Source organism: Furipterus horrens, unplaced genomic scaffold, assembly GCF_987537825.1.
Source record: "Furipterus horrens unplaced genomic scaffold, mFurHor1.1.pri manual_scaffold_6, whole genome shotgun sequence".
Classification (NCBI taxonomy): Eukaryota; Metazoa; Chordata; class Mammalia; order Chiroptera; family Furipteridae; genus Furipterus; species Furipterus horrens.
Window position 1 is genome coordinate 39,898,007 of NW_028327176.1, and position 19,080 is coordinate 39,917,086.

The window sequence follows — 19,080 nt, forward strand, 5'->3', positions numbered from 1 at the left end:
CATCTGGTCCTGGGCTTTGGTGTGCTGGGAGTTTTTTGATTACTGCTTCAATTTCACTAGCTGTTATTGGTCTATTCAGACTTTCTGCTTCTTCTTGATTCAGTTTGGGCAGACTATAGTTTTCCAGGAATCTGTCCATTTCCTCTAGGTTGTCAAATTTCTTGCCATACAGTTGTTCGTAATAATTTCTTATAATTCTTTGTATTTCTGTGGTATCAGTTGTGATTTCTCCTCTTTCATTTCTGATTTTATTTATTTGGGTTCTCTCTCTTTTTTTCTTGATGAGCCTGGCTAAAGGCTTGTCAATTTTGTTTATCTTTTCAAAGAACCAGCTCCTACTCTTGTTGATCTTTTGAATTGTTACTTTAGACTCTATGTCATTTAATTCTGCTCTGATCTTGATGATTTCCTTCCTTCTACTTGATCTGGGTTTTGCTTGTTGTTCTTCCTCTAGTTCTTGTAGCTGTAGGGTTAAATTTTTTATTAGAGATTCTTCTAGCTTTTTTAGGTAGGCTTGTATTGCTATGAACTTTCCTCTTAAGACTGCTTCGCTGTATCCCATAGGTTTTGGGTTGTTGTTTGTTCATTATCATTGGTTTCCAGGAACTTTTTGATTTCTTCCTTGATGTCATTGTTAACCCATTCATTATTTAATAGCATGTTATTCATTCTCCATGAGTTTGAATGTTTTTGAGTTTTTTCCTTGAGGTTGATTTCCAATTTTAAGGCATTGTGATCTGAGAAGATGCTTGATATAATTTCAATTTTCTTGAATTTATTGAGTCTTGTTTTGTGTCCTACTATGTGGTCTATCTTTGAAAATGTTCCATGTGCACTTGAGAAATATGTATATTTTGCTTCTTTGGGGTGTAAACTTCTATATATATCGACTAAGTCCATTTGATCTAAAGTGTTGTTCAGTGCCTCAATATCTTTGGTGTTTCTTTGCTTTGAAGATCTGTCCATTGTTGACAATGGGGTGTTAAAGTCCCCTACGATGAGTGTGTTGCTGCCTATATCTTTCTTGGAGTCTTTCAAAATTTTCCTTACATATTTGGGTGCTCCTAAGTTGGGTGCATATATATTTATAAGGGTTATATCTTCTTGATGGATTTTTCCCTTAAGTATTATGAAATGCCCTTCTTTGTCTCTTTTTATGGACTTTGCTGTGAAATCTGTTTTGTCTGATATAAGTATTGCTACCCCGGCTTTTTTTTCATGTCCATTTGCTTGGAATACATTTTTCCATCCCTTTACTTTCAGTCTGTGTAGATCTTTTGTTCTAAGGTGGGTCTCTTGTAGACAGCATATATGTGGGTCATTCTTTCTAATCCATTCAGCTACCCTATGTCTTTTAATTGGAGTGTTTAATCCATTTACGTTTAAGGTTATTACTGATAAGTACTTATTCATTGTCATTTTCCCCCTTTGTACTCGTGTTCTTCTCTGTTTCTCTCTGTTTCTTTATCTTCTTAGAGCATACCCTTTAGCATCTCTTGCATTGCTGGTTTGGTGGAGATGTATTCTTTTAGTCTTCCTTTGTCTGAGAAACTCCTTATTTCGCCTTCCATTTTGAATGAGAGCCTTGCTGGGTAGAGTATTCTTGGTTGTAGGCCTTTGTTTTTCATTGCTTGGAATATTTTTTGCCATTCCCTTCTGGCTTGTAGTGTTTCTGCTGAGAAATCTGATGATAGCCTTATTGGAGCTCCCTTGTATGTTATTAGTTGTTTCCCTCTTGCTGCTTTTAGGATTCTCTCTTTGTCTTTGGATGTTGCCATTTTAATTATGATGTGTCTTAAAGTGGGCCTGTTGGGGTTCATCTTCATTGGGACCCACTGTGCCTCCTGGATTTGCGTGACTCTTTCTCTCCTCATGTGAGGGAAGTTTTCTGTCATTAGTTTTTCAAAGAGGTTTTCTATCCCTTGCTCTTCTTCTTCTCCTTCTGGAATTCCAATGATACGGATATTGTTACGTTTCATGTTGTCCTGCAGCTGTCTTAGAACCTCTTCAGTCTTGTTCAGTCTTTTTTCATTTTGTTGCATTGTCTGGGAGTTTTTGTGTACGTTGTCCTCCAGCTCGCTGATCTGATCTTCTGCTTCCTCTAGCCTGCTTTTAATTCCTTCTACTGTGTTCTTCAATTCAGAGATTGTATTCTTCATTTCCTCCTAGCTCTTATTGATAGCTTCCATGTCCTTTTTGATGCTGGTATAATTCTCAGTAAGTTCCTTATAGTTCTTCTGGAGTTCACTGTAGTTTTTCTGGAGTTCTTTGTAGTTTCCGCTGAGCTCATTTAGCTTCTCCATAATCCATGTTTTAAATTCTGTATCTGATATTTTGCTCCCCTCTATTTCATTTAGCACTCTTTCTGGGGATTCTACCTTTACTTTTGATGGGGGGTTGTTTCTCTGTCTCCCCATTTTTGTGATTCCTTTTGTTTGTTGGTGCTTCTTGGAATGATCAGTTCTTCCTGGATCTGCCTCTGGTAGCGTCAGATCATGTACCAGACTGGCCCTAGGCAGCCTGTTGGAGACTTCCAGGGATCTACTGCCTTTGTCTCTCTTCTTTAGTTGTTACTATACTCAATCTGTGATCAGCCGTCAGGCTTAAGGACCGTGGGTGTGGCAACTTAATTCCTGTAGGCAGGGCTTTTATTTCCCCTTAGTATGACACCACTTGGAGGGGGATGGTCTGTCTGCTGTACTGGGGCTGAGTCAGCACTGGCTGGTCCTGGGAGGGGGTTAGTGTAGCTTCCATTTAGTCCTCCGCCCTCCTGGATCTCCGTCTGTGTTGTCCTTGATGATATTTCTTTAATCTGTCTGGTTGTATTTCAGCTACTTTTTGGTGGATCTTTTTCTCTGGTTAGTTGATTGAGAGTCACTCTGCCCACCTTGTCTTGAGATCTTTTGTGAAGGTGCTGCTAAAACATAATTACACAACCCAGGCAAGAAACCCACACCCTCCAATGTCTCCCCCAAATACAATCCCACTATAGGCTGCAAATGAGCCCGTGTTAATATACTTGTGGAGATACTAGGACTCTTATTTCGTAGGAGAAACAGAAAGGAGTTGTTTTAAATGAAGGAAGGGTAATTTTTGAGCTGGAAGTTGATAGAGTATTAATATTAGCAATTGGGATCAAGGTTATGTAAGAGAGCAATTAACACTTACACTGTCTGTTTGAAAAGGAGGGGAGGGTTACAGTGTGGAGAGAGAAAGTGGAAGTGTATAGTATTAGGATTATATAATCAGTATATACTATATGATTAGCATGGGAGGTAGGGTAGACACAACAGACATCCAGGTAGACAGACAGCCAGAAATTGAAAGAGAGGGCTGGGGAGGTTAGAAGGTAGGAAATAGATTGAGAGAGAATTTTTAAGGATAAAAATACAGAGTAGAAAATAGCAAGACAAGAAGGGAGAGAGGAAAGAGAGAGAGAAAGTATAGAAGAGAAGGGTAGGAGAGAGAACAAAAGAAGAAGGGGAGGTAGAAGAGAGGGGACTGGATTAAAATTCTTTTTTAAATTATATGTTATAAAAAAGATTAGGAGATTAAAACATGATATAAAGTTGCAAGATAGAGAGAAAAGGTGAATAGAGAGAGAGAGGAATAGGAGATAGGAAAGCAAGAGGATTTGGGAGGAAAAGAGCTCAGAGGAGGGAAGGAAATCAGAAGGAAGAGGAGATATTAGGGAGGGGAGGATTGAAATTGAAGAGTTGGCAAAAGATAGGATGAAGGAGAGAAATACAAGAGGTAGGGAAAGAAGTGGGGGGGTGGGGTAGAAAAAGAGAAGGGGTAAGAATGGGAGAGTAAAGGGAGAGGGGGATAGATTAGAATTATAATTTGAATATTAAGAGATTAGAATATAAAGTGTAGTAGGGAGAGAGAGAGATTATGTATAGGGAGAGAAGGAAAATAAGGACAAGAGATGAAAGAAAAATGAATGTAGACTGAAGGGGGACAAAATAAAGAAAGAAATTTAATAAAGTTGAAGGCGCGTAGCGCAGAGAAAGGAGAGGGTGAGAAAGGGAGAGAACTTAAAATTATAAAATTAACTGAGAATAGGATGCAGGGGAGAATGCTAAGGGGAGAGAAGGGAGGGAAGAGGAGGGGAGAAAGGGAGAGAGAATAAGAAGGGACTGACGGTAGGGGTAGTTAGAGAGAGAGTGAGATATAAAAGAATGAGGATTTTAACTCAATTCAACTTTTATGCACAGTCTCTGGGTATTTTTGGTTTGTTTGTTTTTTGGTTTTTCCTTGCTTCCTTCCTGAGTCTGCTCCTATTCAAAATTCCATGAGTTTCAAATCTTTTCTGGTTGGTTGGCTGGCTGTGGGAGGGTTCTGCTTGATTCTGGGGTTGCTAGTCTTTTTTTCGTGGGCCTACCACCGCTGTGCTGTGAGCTGCCTTTAGTTGTTCCCTCCTGAGGCAGCCTCAGCCCTCCTCAGGCTTGTCCAGCTACTCCTTCCCTCTGTTGGTCCAGCCTGTGCCTGCCAGCAATCCCCGCCCTGCCTCCAGTCCTGTCTCTATTCCCAGGCTACAGCTTCTGCTCTCTTCCTTGTCTATATGCCTGCGCACCCTACCTCTCTCCCTGTCTCAAGATCGTCCTTTTGTTCTGCAGGACTCTGGCACAGTCGGTCAAAATGCTGGGCCCAGTGGCCCTTTCCTGCCCAGGGCCTCTCCCCTAGTCTGGAGCTCTGCAGTGGCTTTCCTGCCTGTGCTCTTCTCCTTGCCCCAAAACTTTCTCTATTCCGAGCTACTGCTTCCGCTGGCTTCCCTGTCTATCGGCCTGCGCGCTCTATCTTTCTTCCCACCACAGCACCGTCCCTTTGTTCTGTGGGACTCTAGTGTGGTCGGTCAGCGCAGCACTCTCCTTCCCCGGAGCTCTCTGCCGGTCTGGAGCTCCGCAGCAGCCCTTCCCTGCGGCCCCTTCTCCTTGCCCTAAACCGTCTCCCCTCCAGAACCTCCGCCTCCGCTCTCTTCCCTACTTACACACCCTGCACATCCTATTTCTCTCTTAGCCCCAAACCTGCCTTTTGTTCTGTGGGATTCTAGCTCGACTAAAGAGCAAACACTGATTTCAAGAACACAGTTCTCCCCCGGTCCGGAGTTCCGCAGCAGCTTTTCTGTGCGGCCTGTCTCCTAGCCCCAAATCTGTCCCTTTGTTCTGTAGGGCCCTAGCGCAAGTGCTGGGCGCGCCCGGGATGCCGAGCTTTCCGTCGGAGGTTGCAGCTGAGGATGTTTCTCTCTAGACTCAGGTCACACAGTTTCTCCCAGTCCTGGTTGTTCACTGTTCTCTCCCTCCTCTGGCTTTTTCGGCCAAATCCTCTCCCTAACTCCCGACAAGAATTCACTCCCGGCTAGTGTGCTCTCCGGCTTGATACTGCAAACGCACGGAGTCTCAGAATGACTCAGCCTGCAGTTTGTGATAAACCCCTCCACCCCCCTCCACGCTGCTCCCACGATCTCCTCCCCGTTCATGTTATCAGATATTCCCACTCACTCAGTCATTCCTCCCCGAGTTTGTTCCTCCTGGATTGTCTCCTTAACAGGAGCGAGCTGAGAATACTGTTCCTACTCCGCGGCCATCTTGGTCCCCCCAAGTTCCAGCCTTTTAACATTGTTTATGCATGTTCTAGACATTCAAGTTTCTTGAAAGTTATAAATAAAGCTGTAGGCCAAATCTATATAGAAATCTCACCACTATTATTACTGTTTAAAAGCATGTATTTTGTAATTGATGGTAGTTAGCCTGTAAATTTTGCCTTCTTATACTTTGAACATTTTATAGATTTTATTAATTTTTGTACTTACACCCTATCCTGTCATTGCATTTTTAAATGATGAAATGAAGATAATCTTTATTTAATTATGTCTTATTACACTAGAGCTTCTCAATCTGAGTTACACAGTAGAAACATCTGGGGAGCTTTTAAAAATCCAATTGTTGCCCTGGCCAGGTAGCTCAGTTTGTTAGAGTGTTGTCCTGATATGCCAAGGTTGTGGGTTTGATCTCTGGTTAGAGCACATACAAGACTCAGCCAATGACTGCATAAATAAGTGAAACAACAAATTGATGTTTTTCTCTCTCTAAAATCAATTTTAAAAAATCTAATTGTCCACACCACATCCCAGATTAATTAAGTCAGAATCTCTGGGGTTTGGACCCAGGTATCAAGTTTTTAAAAAAATCTCCCCAGCTGATTCCAACATGCAGCCAGGTTTGAAAACTAGTGGATGGGGCAGAAAAGTACATTTCCTCTGAGCCATTCCTGATATCCCCAAAAGACTTTTCAAAAGTTTCTGTGCCTCAGGCTTCGTACCACTTTGCTGTGTTCCTGTCCTGCTTCCTAAATCAATGTTGGGCTTATAACAGTGTGAAACAGTATTGAAGACAGTGGAGGTATATTATAACAAATTTTACCCAACAGAGTTATTGGCATTCCAAACTTTGAGTCTTTTCATAGTCATAATTGATTGCATCTGAAGTTCATTATAAGTGCCCTGTTTATGAAATATCCAAGTAAGTATTCCACCAAATTAACATTTAACACTTAAATTGAGCCTGCTAGTCAAAGATCATGTATGTGAACCCATAGGGCAAGCATACACACAGAAATAGAATATAGATATAGATATATTAGATTTATATGTGGCAATCTTTCCTTGAGCCCCAAAGAATTAGTTAGTCTACGTTGGTGCTAGGAGTCTCAAACTGGAGGCAGAAGCCTGGAATTTCTTTCTTCCTGTGTCTACTTCCACCTGAAAATTCTGTCATCTTTATTGTTAAAAATGTAAAATCAGTGAGATTGATTTCTCTTCTCTCTGCCACCCACATTTTTTTAAGTGCAGAATCTCTGAATAAATATCCTTAAGTAAGAAACTTTAAGTGTCTCCTCTGACAGTTACAAATAATTTTATACAATAGGCAGACAGACAAATTGTGCTGAATTTCTGTATTTCTTTAAAGAAAGAGAGGGAGGGGGAGAGAATGTCTGGCCTGGAAACTAGAGTAAATCACAAAAGTGATCTCAAGTGAACAGAGATAGATTTCTGGAATACGGTGTGCAATGAAACCACTGACCTCTTATACACGGGTTCATGTCTTTTTCTACAGAAACAGATGGGTAATAGCATAATGCCGAAATCATGCTCTACATAATATGGACCTAGTGATTGCAGACCTGATTGCTTGCCATATGGTTGCTGAAGGGTTGAAGAGAAAATGGGATGATATGCAAACCCTTAAAAGCAACATTTTTATTGAATGGCCATTACATTAAAACCCAAACTCTGCAAATGAAGGCAAAGAACTGTGGTGAATAATGATGAAATAACAAAGCAATAAAAGCAGCAGCAGCCTTGTATGTATTTTGTTTTCAGTATGCAAAGCGAGGGCAGACTTATTTTTGTCACTTTGCCTAGCGTTATTGTGAGCATTAGGGGGTAAGGTGGTCGGCCATAAATGCCTTCAGGGCAGAAATACTGTACGGGGGGAACGTTGCTGCATTCACTGGGTCAGAGAGAAGAAAATAATCATGTGTCCCAGAGGAACTGAATTGGACTCAAAAGCTACCTGCAGTATGTGACTAAGCTCTGTGAAGTTCAGTGTATCAGCAAGAAGCTAGAAGTATAACCCTGTTTGAGAATCTGGTGTGATAACTCAAAATGAAGAAGCTTGTATACTTTGTGCCATTGAATTTCCTGGTGCAGATTTGCTGCTGCCTGATGTTGGTTAAACAGGTGTAAGGGAGAAGGTGATGCTGCTTCCTAGAGTAGCTTACAGTTGGCCAGCTGTGATTTGTTTTGCTCTGAGTTTTGTTTTTAGTGTGTAATCAGGAACAGATAGTTTTTTTTTTTTTTTTCTTTAAAGAAATTTATTAGCTTGCTTCAAATTTGCATACACTTCATTTCCTGTCTCTTTATAAATTCTTTCAATCATGCAAAATCATAAGAGTTTGCGCTCTCGGAAATGGAACTCACATACATTAAACTAAACCTACTAAGAGAGTGTTGAGGGTAATGAGGTGAGAGGTAGAAGAACTCAGTCCTTCAGTGAGAAGTCTGAAGCATCTAATTTTATTTTAACATGTCAGAGCTACTGATGAGGACTGAACACCCAAACTTAAAGCATATTATTATGCTCAAGAATCTGTGGGGGTTCAGGGAATTTAAATTCCCTAGTGCCTACCTATAAAGATTTACTCATCAAGAATATTCTTTTAAAGATTCCAGAAATGTCACCTTACTATGAATTAACTTCGTTATTAAACTCTGTATTTTTTTTTCTCAGTTCCTAAGGGTTAAACTATATGATTAGTGAGTAGTCTAAGCTCTTTGCTTTTATTTGCCTCACTTTTTTTTTTCTTCTTTTGTCCACTGCTTTAATTCATATTTCTAGGAGCAGAGGTATTCCATGAGAATTTTTAACATCAAATTGGAAGAGATTTTGGACCAACTATAAACATTGCCCATTGTTTATAAAAAGTTTATTTGAAGGCTAATATGGGGGTTGGAGATATTCTTTAACTTATCTTGATTCTTGTCCCTAATTGTTAAGGACAATTAAAAGTTGTTTTGTTAAGTTGCAACTGTTATGTCCACTCTAAAGCTAAGTAATTAACAACATAGTTCAGGAGTTCTCAAATAGAAGGACCAGTTAGAGCACAAATCACTATGCCCCAACCCCGGAGTTTCTGGCTCAGTGGATCTCCATAGTGTAGGTTATAATTTGCATTTTTAAACAATTTCCCAGTTGCTGGTGGTACTGCTGATCTCTGGGACCACACTTTGAGAGTCACTGACTATGGTTTTAATGCCTCGTGATCAGGCAGAAACCTTACCACCATCAAATATTATGGACTTGAGCTTGGAAAGATTTTTGTGATGTCTTGGAAAGAACACCCTGCACACTACACTTACCTACACTTAAGGCAGTTAATAAAACCACATTGAGCAAGATCAAGACAACTTTGTCCAAAGTAGAGTGGAGGTACAGGCAGAACCACCCTAGCCCTGACAAATTGTCCAGGTCTGCATCGGGTGACAATATGCATCGTTTTGGTTTAGTACCTGAGATCTGTGCACCTTTGAAATCTCATTTGCTTTTGCTGGAAGAATAGAATTACCACAGCAGTATTCAAAGGACTTTCATCCACTTAAATGAATCCTGGAATTGTTAGGCATTTCATAAGCCTCGTTGCTTTTATTACTTTCTGTGGCCTAAAGACACATGACAAGCGTAGTATAGTATTTAAGACATTTTTATGTATGGCAAAAGGGTTTTTTTTTCCTCCCAGTGATGAGGAGCATTTTCCTTCCTGCCTAGAAAGCTGATTTTTATACATTTTGACTAGTGACATATCTCCTGTGTGGCAGAAATAAGTTTTGCATAACTTTTAAGAGCCCTGGCTGACCTATTTAACAGATACCCAGTGCTACATAATGTATTTAGGTCAAGTATTGTGTTTGAGCTCCTCATCACTCTTGTACTAGTCTTGCTTTCCACGAAAACCTCAGGTATATCGCAGATACAAATATAGGCCAAGGGATGTTGCCCGGTATCAAAATGTAATAAATTTCTCTATAACATAATTATCATGTCACGCAATGCTACTACCCAAGTTAAAAAGGAATCTAAGGTTTTAATGAAGTATCTGCCCTACTGGTATTGCATTATGGCGTTCACAGTGCTACTGTTAACACGGTACTATGACGGGGAACCTGGAAAGCAATGGTGGAGTTAAAATGCTTTTGAATGTCATCACAATTTTGTAATACTTTTCTTTAAAAATTAAAAGAAAAATCATCGACTGCTATCATTTTTTAAAATAACTTTTTACTTGAGAAAGCGAATGATTAAGTTTTGACACATGTCTCTCAGGGTAGGGTTTTTTTTTTTTTTCCCCCAAGCAGAAAAATTTCAGGTAAAGGTTGAAGACTGAATATGGGCAGTGTCATTATCCTAATATGTTGGAAGATGAATCCATCCATCTTATAATAGTACTTCATTGCCTCCAAGGATCTTAAATTGTATAAGAGTAAATGTGAATTTGAAATGAGATGTTGAGAAAGTGCAATTCAAAAATTATTCTAAGGTAGCTTTTAACATATATTTATCAAATACATTTGTTCCCCTTCTAAATGGAGGACATTGAATTTTTTAAAAATAATTGGTGCTAAAACATCCTTTTATTTTTGTACTCATTTCCCACTTTCCCACAATAGCAGCCTTGAGGACAATCTATATTTGGAAGGGGTAAGAAACAAAACTTCACATTTAATTCTTTAGCTTTGATTTATAACAAAATTCCCATTTTATTGCTTACAAATTAAGATCCACTTGCCTATGCACATAATCCATTGTATAGCAGAGGTCAGAAATCGAGCCTCCTGGCTCACTGTGTAGTTATACCGAGGGAAAGTCACCTGAGGAGCTTTGGGAAAAAAACACCCATTCCTGGGCCCCAGCCAGCCCATTAAGTCAGGACCTGGGCAGAGATATTTTTTAAAGCTCCCCAGATAATTCTGATTGTGCAGTCGGGGTTTAGAACCACTACTTAAAAATCAAACAATGTTCAAGTTCCTCCTGAGTCTATAGGAGTCACTTTTTCAGCATTTACATCTCTAGTACAAACTGCCTCTCTTACATGAATGAAAATTAATTATACACGTGCAAGGAAAGAGATTCCATGTTACCAAATTTCTTTCTGTGACCTCCTAACACAGAGAATAAGACCCTTGACCAAGGCTTGGGAACAGGAGCTCTGACCAAGCATAGGAATATGAATGCATGTCTGCCCTGATGTCTCCCCGCTGCCTTTGATGTAGCTCAGGAACTGGTAAGACAGGTATGAACACACAGAGCCAGGCAAGTTACTCATGCACTTCCTTCCTTCACCATCATCTATAAAATGGTGATAATGTAACAGAACCCATGGGCTGTTTAGTTATTAGGGGCTTGATTGCCCACCGCCAGAAGCATAACTTTCAATACCAGAGTTTAGTGAAAAGAAAAAGAATTGTTTATTTAATTGTTATGTAGATTTAGATCATTTGTGGATTTCTGCTGTTAAGTCTTATTTTCTTTAAAACACCCACAAACACCTAGTTCTGCCTCCCCCTACCAAACCAGGCTAATTTTAGAAAAGTCAGAGATAAAGTCTTCCTATTTCCCAGACACAGTTCAGCTTTATCGGCAGCTCCCAATCATTCGATCCTGATTGGGAGGTTTTGCCTGTGTTGTGGCACTCTCCAGCTTTTAATGCAGAACTGCGTGGAGTTCCCAGCCTCCTTGTAAGCTGCATGGAGTTCTCCCTTTCCTTTCAAAGCCGCATGGTGTTCTCCTAGCCAAAATGCCGCTTATTTTTAAATCCCTGACTGCGTCCTGTGATACAGTGGGCATGGTAACCAGTTCTGACCATTCACAGAACCTTGTACAGGCTCTGTGTGCTCTCTCTGTACCATTCTGTGGTCCAAAACCCCTCCCATCTTCTTGGGGCCTTGGAAGAACCAAAGCCATTTGCCTAACAAAGACACTAGCCACTAGCCACAGGCATGTGAAGGCATCTTAAAAGCTGTTTCCTTTCCCCATCCCCCAACCCCCAGGCTCTGGGGATTTTTGGAGACCCCCATTCTGTAACAATAGTAGTATGGTGGTTATGAGAGTTAAGTTAAAAATGTAACCTACTGACATCTAGAAGGCATGAAGTTGAGCGTTTTAAGATAAAGAATGAAGAATCATATTTTCTGCTTTAGGCCAATGACAAAGCAGTAAATTTGTCTTTTATTACTTGTGTTTATATCTATTAAAGGGATAGATTAAAATGGATGTCAGTAGGTACATTATGCATCTTGCAAACAAATGTAAGTGACCTTTATATGAGCTGTTATTTGGATTATTTGTGTTCTCCATTCCCATAGACACTTGAAGAGTAATTCTCCCTGCTCACTTCCCCCTTCCTGTTACTATTTTTCCTAGATAAATATGATGTTAATACATGAGTAAGCTCATAGCTGTATTGCAATAATTGTGGGAGAAGACCTTTTTGGGGGTAGGGCGCATATCTGGAGCTTAATGTTGTAAATAGTGGTGGTCATGGCTTAGTGAGTGAAAAATTCCTCCTGAGGTGTGGTCGGTGCGCTTCACATGATCCCATCTGCTGCAATGGCTCACCTTACTTTGCTTTTATAAACCTCTACATTTGTTTTTGTCTGTTTTTGGAAAATAAATACATGTTTACTCTGTGTGTTTTCTTTAACTATGATATTTTTGTTACTTTAATTATTTGAAAACATTATTTTTAAATCCTAACCATTAATAATATAGCATTTGTACATTTTACTTACCTGACAATTCATCATCTTTTATTTTTAAAGTACTAGCAAATTTACTGGCACTCTCAAAATAAAAGAAATTTGGCAAACTTTATAGGCCTTATTAAGTTATTGGTTGTGTAAGTTTGTGTGTGTGTGAACTTTAGCTACTACATGGTCTATCTCTAATGCCCTGGTCTGAGGTCTATACTGCATTGCTATATGCATTATTTTAGAAATTCATTAAAATGTTGTATAAAATTTTTTTAAAGAAAGATATTTAATTTTCTTTTATAATTACAAGATTTTTACAAATAAAGATGCTTTTAATCATTTTATTTAGATAATTTATAATATGCTCCTTTATAATCTTACAATTTGGAGGAGAAATGTACTTAAGTGCAATGAGCAGTATGCTTTTTGACTCAGGCACATTCAAAAGCATCTCCTAAATAGAGGACTTGCTTTTGTTTTTATATAACTTTAATAACGACCCTTGTCTGAGAATCTATATATTAATTTATGTGACATTACTGCATTAAACCTCCCGCCCTTGGAGCAAAAAGAAAAACCCAAACTGTCCTTAGAGGAGGAAAATCGTTCCTTGTGATGTGCCTTGTTCTCTCATCCCTTTGTCCCATTCCCAAGGCTGCATCTATGAGTCTTCATTTTGATTAACAGCCTTTCTTAGGAAGTGGGAGGCAGAGACTAAGATGCTAAACTCTCTCTGAAGTGTGTGCTAAATGATTCACAACAGTGTGAATGAATCAATTTCTGCAAGCATTCCCAACCTTTTACATATGTAGTCTGCCAAATCTTTGTTGGATTACATTCAATTAAAAAAAAAGTCACCTTTCTCCATGGCACCTCTTTTCACACAGCCTACAAGTATGCAAGTTCTTTGTGTTTCAGCTGAATGTTACTTGTTCCAGAGATAGTGTTTCGGAGAAGCATGTAATGCTAATTTGTCTTTACATTTAAATGTATGAAGGTCTGCCTGTTTCATTTTCATCATTGTTACTTGAGTTTTAGTGGCCTCAAATGTTTAAGAAGCTCCTGGAAATAAGAGAGACTGAGCTTTGGTTCATCCCTGTGGATGCACAAATTTGTGTCCTATGTGATGCTGAAGAGGGATTACCTTATCTCAAATGAAAGAGACATAGATTTTCTGAGTATTTCATTATTACTTTGAGGGAAGATAAGTCAGCAACAAATTTGTAACTTATGCCTAGCTAATTGTGTATTTAGGCAAAGGTTACTTAATTTTTAAATGCATCATTTGTAAATGATGCAAGTCCATTCTCAAAACTATCTGAGACCCAAGTATAATCTCCCAATTGTATGATCCTATCTAGGGAAAGTTGGTGACTGTATTTTAAGGACAGTAACGTAACACTGAGAGGAATGCCTTTTTTTTTTTTTTTTTTTTCCTGATGACTGATGATGTTCTCCCTCCATATGAGGGTGTGTTTCAAGAAAGGCATCACCGTTTTAGAGCAAGGAATTTGGCAATTCCTTGGGTGTAATTTAGAAAGAGTCAAGCCTATCATAACCCAGTCATCTAGGCTACAAAAGGGCAGTTTCGTAGGAAGGATATTATGAACCACTGGCAAAATGGTCCAAAATCACATCTAGGTGACCTTCACATATGCCCTGGAGGAGTCTGGGTAAAGCTGCTATCACTCACCTTTTCACATTATGAGTCTTTCTTCCCTCAAGGCGGAAGAAGACAGCTTAGGCTCTAACTGCCTCCTCTGCAGTCAGGTTGCTTAGCTGCAGAGCCTGAGCCAAGGAGGCACAGAAGGAAGAGGAGAAAGGGAGTGAGGAAGCAGGGCAGGGCACATGGCCTCAGCTGACAGACAGCTTTAGCCGACCTCACAAAGGTGATGTCCCTCAGGTCAAAAGAGCTGGATTTTCAGTCAGAAAAAGACAAATGCCACATGATCTCACTTAATAACCTAATAAAATAAACTGCTGAACAGGATAGAAAGACACATGGATACATGGAACAGACTGACAGCTGTCAGAAAGGAGGGGTGTCACAGGGTTGGATGAAAGAAGATGAAGGGATTAAGCAAAAAAAAAATATGTGTGTGTGTGTATGATGCACTATGCAGATGATTTTTATTGAGCTATACACTTGAAACCTACCTTGTTTTACGGACCAGTGTCATCCTCCAAAATTCAGTTTACTGAATGATTGACTGACTGACTGACTGAATGAATGAATGAATGAATGAACGAACAAACAAACAAAGAAATAAATGAGCTAGTTTTTGTACCCCCCATGTCAGGAAGCCGTTGTATGGGTTGACAGGGGAGGGAGTTTAACCTCTCCAGTGCAGTAGACCCTGCTAGACTGAGGATACTTCTGTAGAAAAGGGTGCAGCTGAGGGCCTTTATCCCAACAATCCCGGTAGCTGGGCAATGACTGTCCCCGGGTAAAGAAGTCTGGATGGAACATCAATTGCACCCACCTTTTGCTTTTGGTCTCTCACCTTTTAAACTCATGCTTTGCTCTGCATTCATTATGCCATCCTTCTATTCAGAAATCATTAAAAAGTTCTCATTTGCCCTGCATATATTTTATGAATCTCTTCCCTTCCTCCCTAGTTTACATAATTCCTTGATCATTCCTTCATCTCAAATGCGTTCTTCGTGCCTAGAACATAGAGTCTGCAAAACTATGATTGCATCCCCATTATAATACATTTTTGTTTGGGTAAATTATTTAACCTCTTTGAACCTTTTTTTTCTCTTTTTTTTTTTACCAATACTAGGGGCTGTTTACTTCATAAGTTCAAATGAGATGTTGCATTTGAAAGCTTTATAAAATTCTTTCTATAGTACCCACTTATAAAATGGTCTACCCACAAGGACACTGTGCTCTCTTTATTCTATGAACTTTCTTGAGTTTATTCTGTCACCTGTTTGGCAGTTATCATAACTACACTTGAATTATAAGGCAACCATTACCTTTGGTCACCCTTCTTCTTAACTAGACTTTGAGCTTCTTAAAGGCAGGTGCCATTGCTTAGCCATCCTCCACTATAGTAATATGGGAGATCTTTTATATAGGTTTGTAAATTAACATACTTATTTATTTATAGCAACTTGTATCTGGACCATGAATGTATAGAAGGAAAGATAATTTCAAGCCTAGATGATTAGAGTTGAAAAATCCAAATAAGTTTGTATTTATGGCTGAAATAGAAACTTAGAAGTTGATAGTGATATATAATAAACTGATCAAAAGCTTTGGGAAAGGGAACTTTATATGGAAGTGAAGAACATCTAATTCAAATACGTGTATATGTAAGAAATGATAGGTTTGAAAAAGTCATCTCTGAATTATTTGCTTTCTTCACATTTATCAAGTTATAAACAGTAAAATATGTTTTTAAGAACATTTTCAATTTCTTTAGAAACTTTGAGTTTTTATTATACGAGGTCTGTCCAGAAAAAGACCAGCCATTGTTAATATAATGAGAACAGTTTGCGTGACATGCATGTAACCTGGCAGCCAAGGATAGTGGACTAGAATGCACATGTGTGAACAATGATTTCACTGTACTGATCAGTGGGAATGGTAGATGCCATTGAGTGAGCATGAGAACTGTGTGACCATTGCATTCAAAATGACTGAGTGAGTGGAGCCACAAATATGCATCAAATTTTGTGTTAAGCTTGAACATTCCTCTACAGAAACTTTTGGGAAGACTCAGAAGCCCACAGATATGAGCAACTGGTGATTGGCAGCTTCACCATGACAACGCACCTGCTCATGCATCACGTCTTGTGCAGAGTTTTTGGCCAAACCTCAGGTCCTCTAGGTGACCCAGCCCCGCTACAGCCCAGACACGGTGCCCTGCAACTTCAGGCTTTTCCCAAAACTAAAATCACCTTTGAAAGGGAGGAGATTTCAGACCGTTGATGAGGTTCAGGAAAATACGACAGGGCAGCTGATGGTGATTGGGAGAACTGTGTCAGGTCCCAAGGCGCCTACTTTGAAAAGGACTGAGGCATCATAGTCCTGTGTATGTACAGTCTTTCTTATCTCTTGTATCTTCTTCAGTAATGTCTCTATTTTTCATTTTAGTGGCTGGGTACCTTCCGGACAGAACTTGTATACCTTTCTCTCAAGACTTGGATATTTAATTAGGATATCTGATTGTGAAAGTATATGTCAAAATGATTAGAATCAGTAGACTAATTATAAAAGGCAATGTTATTAGGAGTTATTATTTGTTATGCTCATAGAGGCTGGAGTTTATTTTCAAAGTGTATTCCATCATGCTTCAAGTTTATTTACAGACCAAACTTCTTAGTAAGTCTGGCTTTCATGATTTCACTCCATGCACTGGGCTTGTACAAGTGGCTATTGAACACCAGCCAAGATGATTCACTTTTTATCACAAGATGGAAAACCTCTTTCAGTATGGTTTTGTCTTGAAATATCTGTTTTCTGCTGCTGGTTAAATACCGGTGATATAGAAGCTAGTAAGCATTCACCGAACACTTTAAGATAAGTAGTTCAGACTGTTTAAAAATCTGAAACTTGGGATTGTGATGAAAAAATACAAGTGGTCCATATCACAATAAACTGAACTTACTCATTTCTCTTCAGCTATAACTCTAAATAAAGAGATATGGGAGAAAAAAAATTGTGAAAAACCCAGAGGAATGCCCAAATAGCCTGACTATTTCCACTCGAGTTGGTATTTGTCTCCTTTTAAAACAATCCATGGTTTAGGTGTGTTTCTCAGCTAAAATTTCAGAACTGAAAAAAGATAGGATATTCAGAATGTCATATATAGGGAAGCATTTCTGTCAAAACATTATCGAAGCTGGAAAAAAATGAAATTGAAACAAAGAACACCTGCTACTTTAACTCATTTAAGAAAACATAATATTCTTTATTTGCTGATTAGAAATATAATATTTTCAGAGAAGAGAAAGTGCCAATCTAAATGGGAGAAAATATAATGATTCACTATATAAAGATCTGGAATCAGAAATATTTTGAAGTAGGTTTTTCAGTTTCTGGAAGGGTAGGTATTCAGTATAAAAATGGTCTTATTCATCAGGTGATGATTATTTCTTAAAAATTACAATAAAGAGAATAAAATTGGCTTGTCACTAAAGATTTTTTTATTGACATCTTTAGCTTGTCTTCATGCCAGTAATTAAATTGCTAATTATGTGTTTCTGTTACTTTGGTCATGCTTTTATTACATAATTGGTTCAAGTTTTGCTCAAATCACTAACAATATTTATTTAACCTTTTTTTTTGTACATTAAATAAATTTTAATATATACAAGCCTTGGAACTAGTTCATTGACTCTGTTTTGATTAGCAAAATCAAAGGAATTCTAACCTTTCTTGTAGTTATATGCATCGGGTTGTATTTTCAATTAGATTGCTGATAATTATTAATTCAAGCCATAGCAATCATTGAAAGACCAATTGAAATAGAACAGAAAAATTACAAAGAAAACTTTTCAAAATCCCAGTGTCCATTCTTAAAAAAAATAAAATGATTTTTCCTGAGGTAATTGGAAATGTGATTAACAATTTGATCCTTAATAGTGCACCATATTTTTCAAAAAGATATTTGATTAAATTGTGGTTAATTCAGTTACCAAGCTTCTCCTCCCCTTTTGAATGTAGGCATAATTTTTGTCAGTGTTTCAATGTATTCATGATTTTGTTTTCTCATTTGTTTATTTTATGCAAACCATAAGAGACATTTTTCTCAGTGAAGATTGCCTCTTTATTTTATTTTGAAATATTTGTATATTTATTTCATTAAATGAGATAATGCTTTTTCTTATTAACATAATTTCCAGTACATTAAACATATTTCTCCATGGACAGAAGAAAGGAATCAAATTAAATGACAGCTAAATCATTTGCAGCAATTTCAACTGTTAAAAGAAATAAGTGTGTCTGTTTTCTTTGTGATCATAAGATGTGCTGTAAAGGGAAATGAAATGCTAAAGAAAGAAGGGAAAACATAAAGAAATAATGACTGACTTATTGCAGTAATACCATGGAGAGAAGAAAAATTCCCTACAAATAAAAGGTAAAACAATACAGTGGATTTGAAAGTTACAAAATTCATTTCTTATTGATGACTTCAGTGGAAGCCTAATACTAAGTAAACTGATGAAAAAAATCAGTGCAATAAACTATAAATGATGAAAGTTGAAATAAATTCTTTTGTGTATGGAAGACTGTTATTCTAAATGTCCTTAATTTTTAAATTATTCAGGTCTTTATGTTTATAAAAAAGGAGGAATTATTGCTTGGTGGACTCAAAACACATGTAGAAAGCATCTACTAGATTTCCATATTTAGAAATAAGTCCAAATGATACTATACTGGTGACCTTATGATTTTTAGTATTATATCCTGACTTTGGCAGAAGTGCATTAGGGGGAGGTGAACCTTATTTTTAAAAATGGTGCTGATAAATGGTGCTGGTTCATTTATACAGTGGAGTAACTCGTTAAAGGATACACTGCTTTCCAAAACGATGATATTTGGACTCTGGAAAGAACAAAACTCAGACTATATATTATATGCATTATGTATACAGTAGGCTTGTGAATACTCTGGGCGACAGTGCTGGCACTTTTTGACAGAATTCAGCATTGCCACACACATGCATATGCCTATATACATATGTGTGTGTATGTGTGTGTATTTTTTTTTATGCTTGTCAAATTGTTAGTGTGTTCAGATAAGAGCATACGGTTTACTT

General features: G+C 38.2%; 1 long non-coding RNA gene across 2 annotated transcripts in view; it reads left to right on the top strand.

The window, feature by feature from the left end:
* Positions 1-19,080, top strand: part of LOC150006004 (uncharacterized) — a 433,280-nt gene that overhangs the window by 217,754 nt on the left and 196,446 nt on the right. The window lies entirely within an intron of this gene.